The sequence below is a fragment of the Perna viridis genome, chromosome 4, assembly GCF_037379345.1.
Source record: "Perna viridis isolate PV_CMFRI_1.1 ecotype Kerala chromosome 4, ASM3737934v1, whole genome shotgun sequence".
Taxonomy (NCBI): Eukaryota; Metazoa; Mollusca; class Bivalvia; order Mytilida; family Mytilidae; genus Perna; species Perna viridis.
In genome coordinates, this window is record NC_142448.1 from 18211748 (window position 1) to 18230573 (window position 18826).

The following is an 18826-nucleotide window of genomic DNA, read 5'->3' on the forward strand; positions in this document are numbered from 1 at the left end:
CATGATTATGATTAGCTCAAAATTCAACAATAAATCTCTTCCTTTTCAAAATGTTTAATGTCTGTGAATGTTTAAATTTTATTCTATTTACCCATGGAACTTGTTTTTTTTTCATTGATTGGTTGTGGTTTCAATGCATACTGCAATTATTTCTTGCATTTCAGGACAAGAATGTTTTACTGTATGAAATGATCCTGCTTTATACTACTATACTATTATGACATTTTGAGGCGGTTTCATAGTGCTACCTCACAGAATTAACAGTTGCTTAGCCAAATAGTTGTTACACAAAATTACTTGTTCGAGAAGTAGTGAAAGATTTAGCACTCACTAGTCATAAGTAGAAAACTTAAATACATGTACCATTTATGTTTGCCAATGAGATAGTCATTCAAAGCAAGTAACAAGTGAAATCACCACATGGATATCAATAATGGGCAAACCACATACCATTAAGCAATCTATAAAAAGGCCCAAAAATAAATAAAGTAAAACTATTTACAAAAGACCATAATCAATCTAATTTACAGAAAACAATGAAGTAATTTTTTAGCTCAGTTGATAGAGTGACAGCTTGCAGTGCAAGGGATTCTAGGTTGTATTCCAGGATGGTACTGTCAAGAAGTATACATGGCTGTTATTGTATACATGTATGAAAGTGACTTTTACTTTTGAAGCACAACACATTTAAACCTTGTACATTTGAATAAGAAATATGATTTTGAAAATATTTATTTTCAAACTTCAGCTTCATATCAGCTTTCATTACAGTGCAAGCAGAGATTTGAACAGCATTGAAGATCATCTAAATTATACAAGTATGAATTCTTTTCAGTCATATATATGCCATGGATGACCTGGAAATATAAAAAACAGTAATAAATATACATAATACTCATATTCAAAGTTATTGTGATTCATGAATCCTGTATTGAAGTAGACCTCGATTTAAGTAAACCCTACATTATATGGATCATTGGATGTTTTTTTTTTCTTCAAACAAAACATCCCATTATGCTAAAATATTATGTCTATGTTACAACCTTCATTTAAGTGTCATGGGAACTGTAGTGCTACATTTTAAGCGGTAAACACATATGGGATCTATCTACATTATACATGTAGAAATAATATAAATACATTTCTAAAATAAATTGACTAATGAGAGTTTCTAGTGAACAATCAAAAGACTTTGAAAGTGGGGGTCCAAGCTAATAATTTCCTCATTTTTGCAAAAATTTTCCACATTACTTCCAACATTTCCCAACAAAAGAGGTGGGTCCTACCTTTGGAACACCCGAAATCAATCTTAATTTTTTTTTCAAAAAAAAAGGCAAAAAAAATATTGTATACTGAACCTCAAATACCTACACAATCTATTATCATACTTCATTTGAACAGAGCTTCCTGTTATGTATGATTTGTCTGGTAACTTGTATCATTGGTAGGTGAACATGACGGCTGCATCCAAAATTTTCTGGAAAGTATCAAAACATATTTCCTTTTAATATGGAAAGAGACACTGAAAATCAACATGGATAGACTTTTATCATACTGTGATGACTATGGTATAATTGTACATGTTCATGACAACATACTGTGCAAAAGAAATCTGATGACTGATAAAACTAGTTCATTATCCTTAGTTACTGATATACAATGTAAGTCAATAGCTTGTATTTATGGATCTATTAAAAAAGTAAAAAAAAATAGCACGATAAAACTTCTTAAAAAATTGAAAATTGTGTCATATACAAGGTCATACAAATGTATATGTTAATGTTTAGATTAATTTCCAAATCATATAATTCATGTAGTTCACTTCAAGTTATGTATGAAATGTTCTAATATGACTTACATGTACAATGCCATGGAACATTAAATATTGCTTTTGATTGCTCTTGGTCAACTGTTCAGCAATACTTGTTTCACTGGAGTTTCCTTGATCTTGTACATGAATTTATTTTTGTTCTCAAAAGTGAAATATGGGGTACTGTATACACAAATAACAGATTCTTGTAAGGTTTTGTTTGTGTTACCCTCATCATGTTCAACAAGTTTGTATCATAGACTGTTTCATTTAAATGAAAATCAACAGTCATTGACTCAACGACAACTCTTCATGTCTTTATAAAAATGTTTGTATGGACTATGGAACATGTATACAGTAGTCAGCACACGTGACAAATATGCCGAAGTTCATAAGCAAGCTGCTGATAAAAAAACACAATGGAGAAAATTTTAAATAGTTTGGTGTTTTTTGTAGAAGGTTTGGAATTATCTCAAACTACGATTTTCAGGTTCACTTGTATTCACCTTAATGTGTCACTTACTTTTTGGTGGAATATATGTCCATATGTGAGTACACGAAACTCAAATTCAGACGACCCCCCCCCCCCCCCAATGTGACAGCATGGTTTTTCATAAAATACCGTTCGGAAGTCTAATTCTAGTTCAAAAGTCACGTAAAAGTCCGAATTCCGAATCTATACTATAGGTGACATATCAAAATACCTGTAGAACAAAAATACCTTACATATAATATTTTGTCACCTGTATTAAATCACCTGTAAAATTGATTTGTACTTTTACGATAAAAATATAATTGATCCAGTTAACAAAAGTATTTACGGTTAACGAAAATGTTTACGATTGCCCTTTAACTTTAAAATGATCAAGACATTAAATCATTCATTCCGGAGCGCTCGAATACGCATTCACTCAGTTTATTTATTTACACATTCTTTATACTGGAATTACGTTAAACTTGCTTATTTATAAAAAAATGCATGAAAAACAATAAACGTTATTCTTTTAATAAATATGCACTTTATCATTAGATTTAAGCGTTTAACATCTACACAATGCACATCGCTCAATCATCATTCAAATAGGGGAAAATCATGCAAACTCATTCCAATTAAAATATTCAGAATTCTGGCATATTATATAAATATATTAGCAATTTAGGAGTAGAACTAACCTGTAAAGTTGCAGTAGAAAAACTCCAAGAATATAGTAAGATATAAGTTGAATTAAATATTTCCAAGACACATCTTATCTATCCGAGAAATTATTGAAGAGTGACATATAAAAGAACAAAAGAACTTTAGCGCCGAAAATATACCCAATAGAATTTAAAGAAAGAGAGTGGTCAAATCAACCATGAAATGGAAAACCCTTTGAATTCAATACAGTGAGATAAAAATTAACAGAACCACAGAAATAGTCATCGGTCAATAAGTCATATAATCATAAATCTTCAATTAAATATAAATTATAATTATTTGATAACCAGTTCCATTGAAATATCCATGAAACCATCTTGTTCTTGTTAGTTTTGTTAGTTAATGACGCGTTTGGAGAAATAAGCTGATGATAGCTAGAAAAATATTTAAAAAAATGTATTATTGTAAATTAGGCTAGTTAAGTCATTTTCTGTAGTAGCCCTTGAAAAGTATCAAGCTTCATACGAAAACAGAAACAGATAGGCCAGGAGTGACGCACAGTTTGCTCCCATGTGTTTTCGAAAGGTCTATGGGTACACCTGTTCTCGGGATTTGACGAAGATCGTGTCGACCAGAAATTCCTAGTTTTAATTTCGTTTGAGTGCTTTTTGTAAGGATCAGTTTGGTTTTTCTCTGCTTAACAGATAAATTTATCTTCTGGTCAGCTGTTATCGTTGGCGGCGTAATTGTCATGCGGTAGTGAGGTGCACTAGCTAAAAAAATAATAAGAGCTAACACTACTGTAAGCGCGAAGCCTATTAGAAAAGATACCCTTCTGTTGGTCTATTAAAATATCTTGTTTAGAATCCATCATGTAACTTGTAGAATAGGCTTCATTGCACCAATTCTTGAGTCCACCGTTCACTGCTTTATGTAAGCTAACAGAGTTATGGAGATGTTTAGATGTGCACTTGGAAAACCCAGCAGTATGTTTGTAACCTTTATGTTTTCAATAAATGGAGGGGAAGACATACTACTACGTGTTAGTGGAATTAAATTATTTGTCAAATTCACAAAAATAATCAAGTTTCATACATTTAAAAAAAAGTTAGCTATTATTTGTATGTGATGATAGCAATATAACTTTCGTCGTGATATGTCAAGTCTGATAGCTTTGATAATTGAACTTAATGTTGGAAATGTACACGTCAAATATACTAGATAACCTAAAATCTCAGCAAATGTGTAAAAAAGATATCCGTAACATTTTGTAGTAGCGATTTGAAGTTACAAGCTGAATGTCATCACAAATGTCCTGGCATTTGACGTTTTCATTCATTTTAATATGGTATCTTTTTTATTGACGAAGACATGATACCTCATAGAGGTTTGAAAAAGTAAGACAAGATAACAAAATGTTTTAGGTAATTATTTAACCAGCGAAGTCAGCAATAATTATCTTAGATAGTTTTACACTTTGCATTACATGTAATTTATTTCACTCAACAACAGTTGTCTTTCTTTGTACTTCTGATATTCCTTTAGTTTAAACATATTTTATTTGTAATAAACAAAATGAATCAGACACTAGTAAAATAACCTACTTATGAAGTCTTCTCCTGAAATAATAATAATTACAAATAAGTATAGGCATACAAATTTACTAGTGTTATTTATGTTTTACAAATTTAAGACAAGACAGATAATATATAACATTACGTGATGTGGTGAGATGTGATGTGATGTGTACTAATTCAGCTCAAGCAACAAGGAATCTTTTAGTGCAAATAACGAAGGAATATACACGGTCCAACACAACCTGATATTGTTTTTTCTGATAGATTTTCTGCAAGACCAACAAGTAGATGTAGGTCAACATTGCAAAATTCAAGAACCCACTGTAGGTCGCTCATTAGTTTGGTTTTTGCATAGTTATAAAGATATTCCTTTTAGATAACATGACAGTATAATATTACTGAATGGAATTTAATCAAGTTTTATTTGGGAGAAAATTCAAATTACTGCAAATCTGTGTTTAAAGCGTATATGTGAAACTTCTGTTGTATGCTCATATTCCTCTTATTTTAAACTATAGAGTTTAGTCTGTTGTAATTTCACTTTTATTTAACGATAATATAATTTGATTGGTTTCTTTTTTTGGCAACATAGGTTACTTTGTATAAACTTATTTAGTAACTATGACGTTATTAAAGTCGATTAGTCTGCTGTCCGTAATACAAATATATACCTTACTAAATAAATCAAACCTTATTTTTAACGCGTTGCATTTAACTTTCATCCAAGTCATGATTGTTTCGCACAGCAACCCTTCATAAATCTTTTTAACGTAAAGACGGTACTTGTGGTTCTAAAACCGTTGGTAAACGATCGTTAATTATTGTCTCATTTGCAAAAGACAAAGATAAATCAAAATAAGTAGTACAGGTAGTCTGAAATACACACAGCATAAAGATACAGGTCGTAGGCAAACTATTAGTATGAAAATCGTATCTTTTATATCCGCAATCTTGAAGTAGCAGATAAACACATACTTGACCTTAACTTACACCAGGAACAAATATATATCAATGACGAATTGTGAAGAAGTTTTGCACTGAAAGATGTCCAAAGTATGATAAGTACGCCTTTACGTTTAAAGATGTTTTGTTCTATGAAGATATAATCTCAATCATATGGTGCACACTAAATAACTCGCGTTTCAAACAGACATTCCTTATAATCCCATTTTAAAACAATTAAATCAGCAAATAACGTTACATGACGTCATAATAACGTAGTAAAATTACGTATATGAGATGATTAACAAACCGTGACAAACCAATCCGAAAAGACGTCTTCCATTTGTATATAGATAAATGATTCGGGACGTTTTGAGTCCCGTTTACGACAAAAGTAATGATTTTGACTTTCCAATTGTAAATTTTCCCTTTCTTATCGGAATTATACCAAAGTATCCAGGTTTACGGAGTATACATTCTATAGTTGATGCGTTACTGTCGAGCCAGTGACAGTGATATTGTAACATGTGCGACTTATTGCATATATTCAACCAATGTTTAATATTACCTTAGTGTGTATTACGTTGTTATTTAGGACGATGATGGTTAGTTATTTCTCTGTTCATATTATTTTGTAGTGAACTTCATTCACTTTTAAACCTACTGCCATGTGCAACTTTTGTTTACATTCTTTCAACTTTCGGAATTCTCTATTGTTTTCTAAGTACATAAAGTAACGTACACTTGTTTCCGAATTATTGGAAATACCACTTCCGGTATTGGTTAAATAGGTAAAAGGTCCAATGACGTCACTGGTGATTTGGTATACCAATTTGGTAATTGGTGATATAAATATTTTTTAGTTTTTATCATAAAATCAGTGTTGTTTTACCCTGGGCAAGAGCTAGTTATTATCCACTTACTTTCCCCCGAAGAACAGTTTAACGCATTTATTAGCATCTGTAACCCAGTATTGACCAGTATCCCAGTGTTCACCACCAGCATATAGTACAACGTTTATAGACGAGAGTATTGCAACATGTCAGGATTCAGGTCCGTTTAAAATTGTTTCTACTTCAACTTTAGTGTTTCTAATACAATCAAACGCATTTTTAGGAAAGGGTTTTCAAGTAACCATTTATTTATTTAATCGCTATCCATCATCGTATACTATAGATAGATTTTGCATATGTGTTATTTATTCTTAACTTAATATTTTCGATTGTTATGTCGTTACATTTATTTATTAAATCAAAAGTAAAACTCTATATAAAAGTTTAAAACGTTAGAACTTCGACTCGACTTTTATTTGAGAAATAATCTCAACACCCCCCACCATTTTCCGTCATTGTATCCAAAGCCATACCTGAGGGTACCAGACCATAATACCAACAAAAGGGATAGAAAGAAAGAGTATACATAAGCCGTGTAGCACCGCCACAAAAAACATGCCTTGGCCGCTCGCAAACGTTACAATATATACACCGACTTTCCTTCTAAAGCACGGATTCTGTCGAATAAGTTTCTAAGCCAGAGGTTTGCCAATCAGTTTTTTGTTGAAACCATCACTGCAGAACTTTTATGGTCGTCATCACAATGTGTGACCGATATAAAATTTTGATATCACAGATAAGATATCAAGATACTGTAATGACAAACCACCAAACTGGACACTTAATATTTATAGAAGTGTAGCTCCTTTGACATATATTCATATTTTTTCTATTCCCTTTAAAAAACTTAAAATGCATTTTGTAAATCATTTTCCATGGATTATTAAATTCAAGATTTTAATCCCTGTCCTCGGGATTTGACGAAAATCGTGTCGACCTGAAATTCCTAGTTTTAATTTCGTTTGAGTGCTTTTTATAAGGATCAGTTTGGTTTTTCTCTGCTTAACAGATAAATTTATCTTCTGGTCAGCTGTTATCGTTGGCGGCGTAATTGTCATGCGGTAGTGAGGTGCACTAGCTAAAAAAAATAATAAGAGCTAACACTACTGTAAGCGCGAAGCCTATTAGAAAAGATACCCTTCTGTTGGTCTATTAAACTATCTTGTTTAGAATCCATCATGTAACTTGTAGAATAGGCTTCATTGCACCAATTCTTGAGTCCACCGTTCACTGCTTTATGTAAGCTAACAGAGTTATGGAGATGTTTAGATGTGCACTTGGAAAACCCAGCAGTATGTTTGTAACCTTTATGTTATCAATAAATGGAGGGGAAGACATACTACTACGTGTTAGTGGAATTAAATTATTTGTCAAATTCACAAAAATAATCAAGTTTCATACATTTAAAAAAAGTTAGCTATTATTTGTATGTGATGATAGCAATATAACTTTCGTCGTGATATGTCAAGTCTGATAGCTTTGATAATTGAACTTAATGTTGGAAATGTACACGTCAAATATACTAGATAACCTAAAATCTCAGCAAATGTGTAAAAAAGATATCCGTAACATTTTGTAGTAGCGATTTGAAGTTACAAGCTGAATGTCATCACAAATGTCCTGGCATTTGACGTTTTCATTCATTTTAATATGGTATCTTTTTTATTGACGAAGACACGATACCTCATAGAGGTTTGAAAAAGTAAGACAAGATAACAAAATGTTTTAGGTAATTATTTAACCAGCGAAGTCAGCAATAATTATCTTAGATAGTTTTACACTTTGCATTACATGTAATTTATTTCACTCAACAACAGTTGTCTTTCTTTGTACTTCTGATATTCCTTTAGTTTAAACATATTTTATTTGTAATAAACAAAATGAATCAGACACTAGTAAAATAACCTACTTATGAAGTCTTCTCCTGAAATAATAATAATTACAAATAAGTATAGGCATACAAATTTACTAGTGTTATTTATGTTTTACAAATTTAAGACAAGACAGATAATATATAACATTACGTGATGTGGTGAGATGTGATGTGATGTGTACTAATTCAGCTCAAGCAACAAGGAATCTTTTAGTGCAAATAACGAAGGAATATACACGGTCCAACACAACCTGATATTGTTTTTTCTGATAGATTTTCTGCAAGACCAACAAGTAGATGTAGGTCAACATTGCAAAATTCAAGAACCCACTGTAGGTCGCTCATTAGTTTGGTTTTTGCATAGTTATAAAGATATTCCTTTTAGATAACATGACAGTATAATATTACTGAATGGAATTTAATCAAGTTTTATTTGGGAGAAAATTCAAATTACTGCAAATCTGTGTTTAAAGCGTATATGTGAAACTTCTGTTGTATGCTCATATTCCTCTTATTTTAAACTATAGAGTTTAGTCTGTTGTAATTTCACTTTTATTTAACGATAATATAATTTGATTGGTTTCTTTTTTTGGCAACATAGGTTACTTTGTATAAACTTATTTAGTAATTATGACGTTATTAAAGTCGATTAGTCCGCTGTCCGTAATACAAATATATACCTTACTAAATAAATCAAACCTTATTTTGAACGCGTTGCATTTAACTTTCATCCAAGTCATGATTGTTTCGCACAGCAACCCTTCATAAATCTTTTTAACGTAAAGACGGTACTTGTGGTTCTAAAACCGTTGGTAAACGATCGTTAATTATTGTCTCATTTGCAAAAGACAAAGATAAATCAAAATAAGTAGTACAGGTAGTCTGAAATACACACAGCATAAAGATACAGGTCGTAGGCAAACTATTAGTATGAAAATCGTATCTTTTATATCCGCAATCTTGAAGTAGCAGATAAACACATACTTGGCCTTAACTTACACCAGGAACAAATATATATCAATGACGAATTGTGAAGAAGTTTTGCACTGAAAGATGTCCAAAGTATGATAAGTACGCCTTTACGTTTAAAGATGTTTTGTTCTATGAAGATATAATCTCAATCATATGGTGCACACTAAATAACTCGCGTTTCAAACAGACATTCCTTATAATCCCATTTTAAAACAATTAAATCAGCAAATAACGTTACATGACGTCATAATAACGTAGTAAAATTACGTATATGAGATGATTAACAAACCGTGACAAACCAATCCGAAAAGACGTCTTCCATTTGTATATAGATAAATGATTCGGGACGTTTTGAGTCCCGTTTTCGACAAAAGTAATGATTTTGACTTTCCAATTGTAAATTTTCCCTTTCTTATCGGAATTATACCAAAGAATCCAGGTTTACGGAGTATACATTCTATAGTTGATGCGTTACTGTCGAGCCAGTGACAGTGATATTGTAACATGTGCGACTTATTGCATATATTCAACCAATGTTTAATATTACCTTAGTGTGTATTACGTTGTTATTTAGGACGATGATGGTTAGTTATTTCTCTGTTCATATTATTTTGTAGTGAACTTCATTCACTTTTAAACCTACTGCCATGTGCAACTTTTGTTTACATTCTTTCAGCTTTCGGAATTCTCTATTGTTTTCTAAGTACATAAAGTAACGTACACTTGTTTCCGAATTATTGGAAATACCACTTCCGGTATTGGTTAAATAGGTAAAAGGTCCAATGACGTCACTGGTGATTTGGTATACCAATTTGGTAATTGGTGATATAAATATTTTTTAGTTTTTATCATAAAATCAGTGTTGTTTTACCCTGGGCAAGAGCTAGTTATTATCCACTTACTTTCCCCCGAAGAACAGTTTAACGCATTTATTAGCATCTGTAACCCAGTATTGACCAGTATCCCAGTGTTCACCACCAGCATATAGTACAACGTTTATAGACGACAGTATTGCAACATGTCAGGATTCAGGTCCGTTTAAAATTGTTTCTACTTCAACTTTAGTGTTTCTAATACAATCAAACGCATTTTTAGGAAAGGGTTTTCAAGTAACCATTTATTTATTTAATCGCTATCCATCATCGTATACTATAGATAGATTTTGCATATGTGTTATTTATTCTTAACTTAATATTTTCGATTGTTATGTCGTTACATTTATTTATTAAATCAAAAGTAAAACTCTATATAAAAGTTTAAAACGTTAGAACTTCGACTCGACTTTTATTTGAGAAATAATCTCAACACCCCCCACCATTTTCCGTCATTGTATCCAAAGCCATACCAGAGGGTACCAGACCATAATACCAACAAAAGGGATAGAAAGAAAGAGTATACATAAGCCGTGTAGCACCGCCACTAAAAACATGCCTTGGCCGCTCGCAAACGTTACAATATATACACCGACTTTCCTTCTAAAACACGGATTCTGTCGAATAAGTTTCTAAGCCAGAGGTTTGCCAATCAGTTTTTTTGTTGAAACCATCACTGCAGAACTTTTATGGTCGTCATCACAATGTGTGATTGACCGATATAAAATTTTGATATCACAGATAAGATATCAAGATACTGTAATGACAAACCACCAAACTGGACACTTAATATTTATAGAAGTGTAGCTCCTTTGACATATATTCATATTTTTTTCTATTCCCTTTAAAAAACTTAAAATACATTTTGTAAATCATTTTGCATGGTTTATTAAATTCAAGATCAACTGTTTAGCGTTGGGTGTTTTAGTTGTGCTATGTATTGAAGTGATTATTAATTTGTCTTTGTTAAATATAATGACATCGCCCAGGTATGAATCGGTCATGGAATTATTTCATTGTAATGGTGGGACATCTATCTGATTTCGCACTGACAGAGTGTGTTGGGGTACCACATTATCGGATTTTTCTCACTCACTTGCAGTGATGTGACGACGCTGTTGGTGGAGCAGGACATGCTTTCTCTTCCGGATCACGTGATGTTACTTCCGGTTTTTGTATTTTTAGGACGGAACAGAGAATATGACCGACGCACAAATTGAAAAAAAAACATATCGCAAAGGGGAAAAAAACTTTCAAAGACAGTTTATGATAATGTGACATGGTCATTTACAGGTCAATGTAGTTAATGTAACTTTCTCAAGATGCTAAACATCTGTTATTTTACACTAAGAGTTCCGTTATCGTACCCATTAATTTCACTATAAAATGAAGAGTGTAAGACCGAGGGCAGTGTGAGGTTAGCTCACAAACAAAGAAATTGCCTTTGTATTTTATTATAATTTGGATTTTGATAACCTATATGTATTCTAGTAACTATTAAAGATGTAAACCTATACTAAATTAAAAATATTACTCGTATAATAATCTACCATGTGACACTATATCGGAAGCTAGTTGCCTGTGTTTAAGGATGAAAGACAATGCAAAACAGCTTTCACAAATCGAACCCGTGACTCTATTTCTGTCCTTGAGTGTTGTAAACAATCATATAGCAAAAGAATAAATAAACATTAGAAATTAACAATACTACTGTAACTTAAAATTTTGCTATAGCCTAAGCATTTATTACAAACGTGTAAAATACTATCCCATAGATCTGTACTAGACGTACTGAAGAAAGCGCGTAGAAAAGTAATAATGACGTGGAATCCCAGTCAAGGATGCATCTGAAGAGTACTTTAATGTAGGTGTATTTACTTGGGTAGTTTTTCTGTTTGATTTGAATTGAAAGTAGACGCTTTTATTCTGTTAGATGATGACTCACTAGTAAATATTAAGTGCATAAATGTCAGAGACATGAGAATGGTAGCTAGTCATGTTCATACTGAGCCTTTATGAAAATTATTTTGTCACTACTTAGAAATTTACATACGTATAGTTAGATCTGCTTATAACTACACCCAACAGGAGTTGACAAGAATGTCACTTTTAAAGTAGGTGCCATCTATCCGAGGACGGGTCTCCGTGAAATCTCCAATAAGTGTCACAAAGATGTGGTCGATGAATAAAATTGTGTTTTTAAGAAGAATTATTGACAATTTTGGTATATGTAGAAAAAAGACAAACAACTCTCATACCTGTTGAAATAAAGCGTTAATTTGGGAGTGTGTCTATCTTATACAAATTATAAACAGTTATTCAAATGTCAAACCGAACTGTACAATGTGTGGTAAGTTTATTAGTGTTTATACATAAATCGTCATTATGATAGATGGTACACGTCTACGGTGTTTTCCCATTGGTTCTATAAAACGGTACTTCACCATCATAATTATCATGACTAAGTTAAAGTGACTGACCCAGACAGCAATCGATAGATGCACTGTTCTCCACGAACACTGTTATCAAATGAGTATGAAACATTGTACAAAAGTATTGGATCTATTAATTGTCATTATAGACCTGGTTATACTGGTGATGACAGATCGATGGAAACCAATGTTTTATTTTTTTTAATTATATTATGTACTGGGATAAAAAAGGAACTAGGTTAAAACGGAAAAGATCCCCAATTTAAATCATAACGCATAAAGAACTTCGTGATCACCGGCTAAGGCCGCTTAGTTGTAAAAATTCCTAATTCAATGACGAGAACAAATAACTTCAATTATGTATGGTAGAAAATGATCAAACCCTGAGTATCTAATGCACAATGTAATCATATAAAAGATAGCAATGATACTTTACAACCACTTCAACATACCAAAACTCTACATCTTAATAAAAATAATCTTCTAGCTTATATAAATATATTTTTGTTAACTATTCTGTTAATTAGTTATTTTAAAGATGATCGACCTAGTTTTACTTTATTGAAGTTTATTATTAAGTTCGATATAAAATAAGAAGGTTTTGTCGATCATATTTATCTCATCATGCATCTGTCCAATCCTATCTACATTGTATCAATGGCACCAGTAAATCAATATTTAGTGTTGAACCAGAACAAAAAAAAAAAAAAAAAAAAAAAAAAAAAAGCAAAGAAAACATGATTGGAATTTGAACCTTTAATTGATTCGGTTATATTGAATAGGACAGTTTTTAAATCAAGTTATTTTCTAGCTCTGGACTAATTTATTCTATGCCTTGTGATTAAACCAGTTGTGATCGAACCACTTTCATGCACAGATCCATCAATTGAAATCATTTTGTAATGTACAATTAATTATACCTATATAATTAATCCAAATTGTAATATTGATATGCTGAAACTAAACTTGCCAAATTTATTCTATGCCTTGTGATTAAACCAGTTGTGATCGAACCACTTTAATACACAGATTCATCAATTGAAATCATTTTGTAATGTACAATTAATTATACCTATATAGTTTAATCCAAATTGTAATATTGATACGCTGAAACTAAACTTGCCAAGTTTTGAAATAAAGATAACTTAAAACTTGAAGTGAGCACTTCATAAGGAATTCCCTGCTATCTAGGGAGGAATGATATATTTTCGGTTGAGGACGCATTACAGCTGCCGAGTTCTATTATGTGGGCGTCGTATAATGTTGGTATTTACTGTAGATGTACTTATTCTGTCAGATGATAATTCAATAGAAAAGATGTGTGGATAAATGTCAGAGAAATTTGTTTTGAGGGTTGTAACTAGTCACGTTGATATTGATCACCTGTGAAATGTGGAAGTAAATATCCTGCTTTATCACTACCAAGTTCTATAAACAAACAGTCAAGCTACTTATATTGTTACCCATAGGATATGAAAAAAGAACCTCCAGGATTATTTGGTTTGATTGTATTCTGCGATTTGCAAAACTACACATACACGAAGAAAAAAAAATCGAAATTTTGATTGACTGACAAATAAGATAGATAATTTCAAATAGCAAGTAAGCATTTCCTGTCGGCTATTGCTTCTTTTTTGCAATAGCAATTCAAAATTGAGTCGTCCCGTGCAGGTTCGGGTGTTAAAAGAATAGGCCTGCAGCAGCGCTAAGCTTGTCGTAAAAGGCGACTAAATAGTGCTCAGAACCCTAGCCGGGGGTTAGGGCGCTCTGCCCACAGAGCAACTGGGATGTGTGCCCCAGGTGGTTGAATGGGACACCCCTGGCGTGTTACATGCTGGGGTTGTCAGGCTATAATACGGAAAACCTGACCGCAAACCATAGTGGTGCACCGTGTTGGGAAATATGCCATGTTCCTCGCACGTTAAAGAACCCTAATGTGGTATTCTCCCGGAGTAGGAACCATAGGGCTCCGCCGCAGGAGGCTAAATTGCCCGACCCTACCCACCTTTCCCTATTTCCAGTGGCAATCAAAATTTGTCGACCCCATTATCCTTGTGTCCCATCCCTTTTTCATTTCATCATTTCATGTTCATCGTCTGAATATAGCTAAAATATTGCTGCTTGGACGTTAAACCCCAACAAACAAACAAACAAACAAACAAATCAAAATTGAGTCAAACCAATACATATCGTGTAATAGAATTACATTTATCTGTATCTTAATGGTAGATGTTAGTAAAGCGTTTATTGTGCTTTTCCAGCAGTTCTATTTAGTGTTTGTTTCATGATTCTGTTGAATAAATCATTCCCGACACAGTTTTGCTTTTTTTTAAGTCTTGATAATTTTAAAAGATCAAAGAACACATTTGTTTGGCATCAGGATACGTTTTATGATTTCATTAAAACTGTTAGATTGGCAGGGTTCACACGGCATATTCCCACCTACCAACTTCACGATTATTTTCAGCCACATCTATACCTTCAATTTAGAAGTCGATTTGTCACCAAAAATAGTATTAGATATTTTTTTCAGTGTTATAATATATTTGTGTCACTCTGGGTAAAAAAACAATTTTTGTGACTTATTTGTCCGAACGTCATCCTGAGATATTTCAAATCAAGAAACTCAGCATACAAATGAATTATCTAATGTCTCAGCTTTCAAGTGATGATCCTTTTGATGACTTGTGGCAATTTTCATCGAAAACTCATAAAAAGATGATTTTCTAGTAGTTTTTTCAAGCATAAAACGTTACCCAGTGACATACATAGACAGCTAACTTCAGTGTTGGTCTGGTGATGGAGTATGCTGGATTTCGTCTTATCCAGCGCAATTTCCTTTTTATTAATTCAAACTTAAAAAAAAGCTGTTTTTGGTCTTCTCTCATATGTAGTCATTGGTGATTTTCTCGATCCATCTGATCTTCAGTATTTCTCTTAGGCAGTTGTTAATGAAGACTCGGATTTTGTAGTTTTCAAACATTCGCATCCATATAACAGGATGGTCAAAATGTTTGAGTTGAACTGTCCGTTTTTTTTTGCATTCAGAATGATTTTGCCTGCTTTCAATGGTTGTCATCATTCTGTAGGCTGTTCAGGCTTTTTCTATTAGGCTTTAAGTATTTGTTCAGAGTCAGCAGAATACTGCCAGTATGGGAAAGTGTCGACTTCTTCACGGGCAATTGTTTTTATTTGGAGGCTGACAAAGCTGTTTACATCTGCCTTGGGCACTGCCCTCTATTCTGCGGTAATTTTATGTCCAGTCTGAGACGCTCTTTCTTCTATTAAAGATTGTTTATCTCTCATCTGTTGGTAGTTGAGAGAAAAAAGCGTGATGTCGTCAGCAACATTTTTGCCGTTTATTTGTTCCAATAGCGTCCACTAGGGATGCTATTTTTTCTGTTGGTTGTAGTTTGTCTCATAATCAAGTCGACTGTTAGGAGGAATATGAAAGTTGTCAGAAAACATCCTTGTCTTTTCACTATCGTAATGTCAAAAGGGTCTGTGAGGTGACCTTTGTGAATATATGTGTTTTAATGGTCGTAATAATTTAAGAATCCCAAAATATCCATAACACAGCTCTATCTAGACTTTCAAATATTTTTTTTGAAGTTGATGTGTATAATATTTATCTATTTTTTATTTTCATTGTGTGTGTGTTTTTTGTTTGTTTGTTTTTGTTTGTTTTGTTTTTGTTTATTTGTTTTTGTTTTGTTTTGTTTTGTTTTTGTTTTGTTATTTTGTGTGTGTGTGTGTGTGTGTGTATTGTTAACGATTGTATCATAACTGTAATAAAAAAAAATTAACCTGGCAGAAATCTGTTTTCTTGGAAATTTCTTACATAGAAGTTAGTTTTCCTGGTTTTAAATTTTTGGAAATCGAGTCAAAATCGCATGTTTCCCAACATGGTGCACCACTATGGTTTGCGGTCAGGTTTTCCGTATTATAGCCTGACAACCCCAGCATGTAACACACCAGGGGTACCCCATTCCACCACCTAAGGCACACCTCCCAGTTGCTCTGTGGACAGAGCGTCCTAGCCCCTGGCTAGGGTTCTGAGCACTATTTAGTCGCCTTTTACGACAAGCTTAGCGCTGCTGCAGACCTATTCTTTTAACACCCGGACCTGCACGGGGAGGAGTTATAAGGGGACCTGTAAATCATGCCATAGGGACCTGTAAATCATTCCATAACGTTGAGCAGTGGCGTTGCATGATGGATCCAGTCCATTGACTTATACTATTTATTCATAAATAAGTGGAATCTCTAAACACGATATATCATAGATCGATTTAAATCTATTTGTATGTAATGTGGTACTTTCGTCTTGCATAAGTTGAGATAAATTCAATACCAGCTGCTTAATTGTTGAAACAAAATACAAAAGGTTTGAAATCGTATATTTGAATTTCCTCAGATATCATTCGAATTCAATTAAAAAGTATTGGGTCATATCGAAAAAACAATCTGTTTAATTGCTCTATGACACATGTCATTATTGTACTTATACTCTGGTCTAAAACAAGTAAATAGTGGTTATAAAACAGTGTCATCTATTTACCAAACTTAAAATAAACATATATACTAGCCATCAAAATAAGCGATACCACACTAGTTTCAGTATCAAGTTTTAAATTGGTTAGGAATAAACATTTTAAATTATTTTAGCTCGAATCTTGATTCCTTTCTAAGTGACGTTGTGATTACATTATAAACCAGGGCAACAATAAAATTACCGAACTCTAATCAAGTGAAGTCCAAAATAAATCTGGCAAAAAGGATATTACACCAGTTGGTATTGCAATGGTACTGAATAAACGAACTTAATAATATTTTCAATTTGGTAATTTTCCTATTGGAATACGACAACTTGCCAAATCGACGTTTTTTCGTAGTTAAGAAAAGCGTGTTTGGAAGTAAGCTAAACAAAGGCAAATGATTGTGACACATGGAATCAAGTACATGAAAAGCATCGGGCACGTGAGATTGACCGTGCAAGTGTAGTAACCGGTATGAGTTAGGTAGATATTGCAGCCAGTATTAGGTGTCAATTGTTTCTCTTATAACTTTTGATCTGCTGTGAATGGATGTCAAAGAGACACAACCAAAGGGATGTCAACAACTAGAAATAAGACGCGATCACCAATTCTCCGCAAACTGACCCAACCATGCAAATGAAGCAGTTTTATTGCCCATGCACCAGCACCCTTTAATGTCTCTTTCGAACATTTCTTTCGTTTGTCAATAAACTGACTCAATGCATGAATTTGTAATAAGTGGAGTGAAAAAAAATGCCCCTTTCCCAAAAATATCCCAAAATAAAACCTTTAAGGTATTATATTGAACAAATTTTAACATCGATGTCGTAATTTTCAAAGTATAATATTGCAAAAAACAACGCAAGCTGAAGTTTGCAGTATATATTTCCACAAAAATTAGAAAGAATAGGAATAAAGGAGAAATATTAAAAATGGACAAATTTCAAAAATATGGTCTTTGCTGACTGAATTGAAGAAAAAATGTACTTTATATATCAATTTTTTCATATCAGGTCTCAATTACTTACACAAATATCTTAATAGTAACTCCCAAAACGAAATATAGTTAGTTATGTTATTGTCTTTACTTCGCCATTTTTTTTATTTGTGCGGCGGCATGTCTCAGAAAACGTTCGAAAGCTCACATACCAATCCAGTCAATGCCACATTACTTTTATTGAATGTGATGTATTAGTTATTTAACCATTTATAATCTAATTCTAATAAATACAGAATCTCATGGAATTAAATGTAAATATAATCAACAAAAAGTGGAGCAGGATTGTATATCAATTGACAAAGAAAACAATAATTAAGGGGGAACACAACAGTGTCAGAGTGACCCATTGTTTTGTGTACATATTAGTATTGCAGTTAAAACTTCAATTTCCAACATAGTTTTAATATAAAAACCTTAATAAGTAAAGGTGAGTTGAATTTACAGGAATATGTACACCGTATAGTTGCATCTATCGCTCGAGTTATTTGTCTATTCATTTGATATAATGAACTTTTAAAACACTAGACTACTTACAATTAGGCTTCTGGAACAGGGTTATGTTGCCACAAGATTGAAATCATCACTGCAGAAGTTTTATGGTCGTCATCATGATCTCGAGGATCATTAGTGTGTCAATCTGCACCATGACAACTGATTTGTTCAATGTTTCATAGTTTTCCTTTCCTCTTTCTTCTACTCTGGACTTCACTTTTTTATGAGCAACTCGGCGGGTGTTTCTAGAAAAGCAGAGGACTCTTACCCTACCGGTGCACCTGGTC

The 18826-nt window shown here is 32.8% G+C and overlaps 1 long non-coding RNA gene across 1 annotated transcript; it reads right to left on the minus strand.

The window, feature by feature from the left end:
• Positions 1-716: 716 nt before the first annotated feature.
• On the minus strand, positions 717-2428 carry LOC148619154 (uncharacterized). The gene is made up of 3 exons (XR_015921302.1): positions 2334-2428; positions 1372-1477; positions 717-857 (listed from the first exon to the last, which is right to left on the minus strand). It is a non-coding gene; the product is annotated as an uncharacterized LOC148619154 (long non-coding RNA).
• Between the last annotated feature and the right edge of the window lie 16398 nt (positions 2429-18826).